This window comes from Macrobrachium nipponense, chromosome 10 (assembly GCF_015104395.2).
Source record: "Macrobrachium nipponense isolate FS-2020 chromosome 10, ASM1510439v2, whole genome shotgun sequence".
Classification (NCBI taxonomy): domain Eukaryota; kingdom Metazoa; phylum Arthropoda; class Malacostraca; order Decapoda; family Palaemonidae; genus Macrobrachium; species Macrobrachium nipponense.
In genome coordinates, this window is record NC_087204.1 from 94,496,853 (window position 1) to 94,501,473 (window position 4,621).

Here is a 4,621-nt window from a genome sequence, read left to right on the forward strand (position 1 = left end):
AATTCCAATTACTTCGGACATATATCGTGTTTTTAAGTATCTGAACGGTTTTGTTTTGCAGTTTTGTCTTATATGATATAATTTGCAGTATATTTTCTTATTCTAGAGTAAATTTAGCGATATTATGTCTTTTCAGTAAAAAACAAATGGGAAATTGGATGAACGAAAGCTAATGAAAACTGTATCTTCAGTTTTCTTGTCGAGTGTACACAGAAATCGTGCTCTGCTGTATTCATAGTAGTAAGGAAAACTACCAAAGTCGATCCTCTGGTAAACGGCCTATCGTAAGTAATCATCCAAATCAGGTCTATAACTATATTAACAGTATGTTTCCCATATTGAACGCACTACTGACTGCTGCAACCTTACTAGCTAAGCTTCAAATCTTCTTTGAATCTCCTCTTCGGAGCTCATTTCAGGGCCGATTCGATCGTTCGTGACCTACGGATATACAATTTCTGGAAGTTTGACTCTTTGTAGATGTCTATTACCTTTTTCAGCTTGTTGAAACCTGAAAACATCCGTTTTTCAGAGAAAACTGATGTATTACCTATTACACGGTTCACGTTGCTAGATCGTCACTTTCTTGCTGTCACTGATATGCCAGAGGTGGTAAACAAAGGTTCGCCCATGCGCAATTCACAGCCGTACCAATATTTATCGCAATCAGGGATACGGCTGCCCTGCCAATATCCAGTTCGAAAAGGGGACAATTGCAACCACGTTTTCAAGAGAACAACAGTGGGAAGCCGAGATTTTGTCTGAAAAAACATGAGGTAGCCTAGGTGTCATTTGCCATTGGGTTCAAAATAACGAGAGTGAAGAGCTCTTTTCATAAAATGTAGGTTACATTTCATGTGTAACTATTATCAACTTATAAAATAATACCAGTTAAAAGAGCTACTTGAAACGTTCATTCTGGTCTACCCATTTTTATTTCATTCCAGTAGCCTACCTAGTACATGTAATGATTTCTGAGGTTGTCTGAACCTCTCCACCCATCCCTTTTGATGTACCTAATAAGAGTGTTGTGTATGAATTCTGAATTTATGTTCTTTTACATATTACAGAGTAACCAATACCTTGCTCATTGTACATCATGCTTTGAAATTGTATGCTTGTTCGACAAATGAATGATTTAATTTTAAATGGGGAAAGGTTTTGAGGTGTAAATTTGTTATAATTTTTGATTGACAGAACATTTTTTTTAGCTTGTATAAAATTTTATTTAAAGAATACTTTTTACAATATTTAGATGACAATATTTTATACTTTTTACAATATTTTAATGACAATATTTTATTCTGTGTTGCAAGTTTGTTTTATTTTAAACTAGCAATATGTGAATTTTTATGACTATTTTTTTTTTTATTTGAGACTAATATTTTAACCTTGGTTGAGAGAAGTTAAGGACACTTTTCAATATTTTGTTCTTTGAACAGTTAATGGGGGAAACCTTAGGTAGAACTGGTTAGAAAAACAAAAAGGAAATCAGACATTTCTGATTTACTGACCAGGATAAATATCCAGAACACCCAGTGAATAAAGAAAGCCCTTATATTTAAAGCTAGTGATGAATGCTTTAGCCTACACTAGAGTGATGGCGTTGCCTAACCTATCACAGGGTTGTCTAAATCTGGTTTGTTCCTACACAAACGCTAACCATCGGTCTTTGCATAGGAATTATCACGAGCGCAAGCTGGAGCTAGTTTCTATGCAAAGACCTCAGGTTTTTATGTTATGAAAAATACACATTGCTTTTCAAATTTGTCTTTTTTCAACAATCCGCCAAATTCAGCTTGTAGGATCATGGCTAGAATTGTCACAGGAGTTGTCCATTCAACTGAAGGGGAAAGAGAAATGGGTTACTTTCCCTTCATGCCCTTTGTAGTCCATTCAGCAGGGGGTGAATAGGGTAAGATGACATGCGTCTGTGTGTTTGATACTGTGGTGGGCGTCACTGCACCACTGGCAATGGTTTTACCACCCTTCCTGTCGGAGGGCCAGGGAAGGGGGATGAAATCATAGTTGGTGTCATTGCTTGACTGGTTTCTCGCCTTTTGTGTCCTTTGTGTCCGTGCCAAATCTGTCTTTAGTTCCCAGGTGGTGGGAGACGAAAGTTATGATATTCAGGGAATGTTGGGTGCATCTGTAATGCAATGCTAAAGATGAAAGCTTTCATTTTAGGACAAATAAAGATGGACCCCTTGTATGGAATGCAAGCAGCATTTATGGGTGTTGAGAAGGAGTGGACCTATAGTCAGTCAGGTGGACACCATTGATAGTTGGTGCAACATTCATGTGGTATTTGCTGGGTCCTATGGTTGCCTCTATGTCACCTGCCATTCCCTGTAGATGTGGATGGATACACATCAGCTTCTGATGGCGAGGAGTTGGGCCCCACAAATTTTGGCTCGGAGTCTTCACCCATGGGGGCTTGGTGAGGGGCTGGAGGCCTGAGCTATTAAGGCAATATCCCTTTCAGGAAGGAGAAAAAATTTTCAACATGAACCAATTTCCTCTCTGGATGGTGTAGCGCTTGGATGGTGCAGATTTTCAGGTTCTCAGTGATCCCAAGCGTGAAGTCTCCAGACCCCAACTCATAGCTTGCAGTCCTCCCTAGCAGATGTTTATGTGCACCCACAGCTGTGGGGAATGAAAGGTAGCTAGTAGGGAGCAACCTAAGGACCCAATAGGCGAATGCTGCACCATGGTTTCAAACAGTATTGAGTTAATCTTGACTCATGATTCACCAATCTGTATGCTAAGTCCTATCACTCTAGTCAGGGATATTTAAGGGATAGTTATGGGGGTGTGCAATGGCATAGTTTCTGGTAAAAGAGGTGGTATTTATCCTTATTCACCTTTATAAGAGATTTATCAGTGGCAAAATGGCAACATTCACTTTCAGGGTGTGACGTCACTGCCTAAATGAGTTAGGGTAGAAGATAGACTTTAGCTTTGGCAGGCAACTCTTTTAGGACACTACAAAATTAAACCAGTGTGTAGAAGGGACTTTAGCTTTGGTAGGCAACTTTCTAAGAGGTTACTCAGAGTACATACCTTGTTCTCTGTCCTTGGACTGTGCCATAGCCATTGCACCATAGCTTTCTATGGTTTTGGGTTTGAGTTCTCTTTCCTGAGGGTACAATCAGGACATTTATCACCCGCCTCCCCCTTTTTTTTTACTTCCTGTATTTTCGAAACGCGTGTAGGGCAGGCTGATGAGAAAACAGATGTTGCCTGGTGGATTAGCAGGAAAGTGCCTTCGTCTTTACCTATTTCCTTTGCCTTACAAGGTGTGCCAGTCCCAACTTGTTGACTTATGGTAATGTTTATTTATACTCTCAACAGAATTTTTGTAAATAATGCAATTAATGTTATTGTTTAATTTTCTTGGGAAACATTAAGCTAAACCCCTTGCCTGTTACTTATTACTCAGATATTCGGGGCTTAAGGTCTAATTTTCTTGATTTCTGGAGTTGTGCCCATAGTTACAATTTGATGACTTTACCTGAGACTCTTGTAAGTAGTAACAAGTTAAAGGTTGAGTTTTTAATTCTGGGGTTGAGGGTCCTGACTTTATTTATTGTTGTAACATCCCACATGCGCAAGGTATGGTTGTACTATACACTAAGTCTGGATGACCTGTTTATTGTCAGAAAAATTTGGTGTTTAGTTGTCAGGAAGTTCTTTGTTTAAAAATTTTCAGTAAATTCTACAATGGCTACATATTTGCTGTTGACTGCTTTCAAAATATCGACAATTCTATATATGCCTTTCTTTTGGGAAGGATTAGTATGGCCCAGTCGCAGGATTCAAAAGCTTCAATCGTTTTTTGTGGAGACTGTAATGGAAAGCACAAGTGGCTAAATTCAAATAACACATATCAACATGACCGGTCTGCTCTTGAGCTCTGTGTATCATCTGATTTGGTCCAGCTAATTGAATAACCCACACACATTTCTGGCAATAGATGAGACTTTATATTCACAGATGTTCCAGCTATTGGGAAGCCCAAGGTTCTGTGAATATATAGGCACTTCTAATCATTGTGCCATTGAGTTGGACTGTCAATCTGTATATTCCTAATTCCATCATTGGAAAAATGGTCTGGCTGAAATCCAGAGCCAGTTGGAATCGCATTATTGAAACTTGTCAGGTACTTATTATTTCAGATGCCACTTTAAATCCTGATCCCAAAAAGAAGTTACGTAAATGAAATGCTCATGGGTATTTTAATAAGGCATGCCCCAGAAAGGTCATCAAATTTAGGACAAATGATCAGGCATGGTTTGATGATACTGATACATTAAGACTAGTCTGCCATGACAAACGGACCAAATTCAACACATGGAGACAAAATCGTTCCACTGAAAAAGAGGCCATTTTTGTTGAGTCTTGCCATGCTGTAAATAGAATGTACCAGACAGCCGAGAGAAATTCCACAACTAACAAACAATGGTAGATTGATTACTGGCCTTAGGGGAAAGGCTGAACTGCTTCATCAAGCTTTTGAAGGTAAGCAATCAGCTAAGGATGCCCCTCTCCCTGATACTTGTCATCCTGAACCTATTCTTGAAAATTTGCATTTGGTTCTATGGATATTGAGAAAATTCTG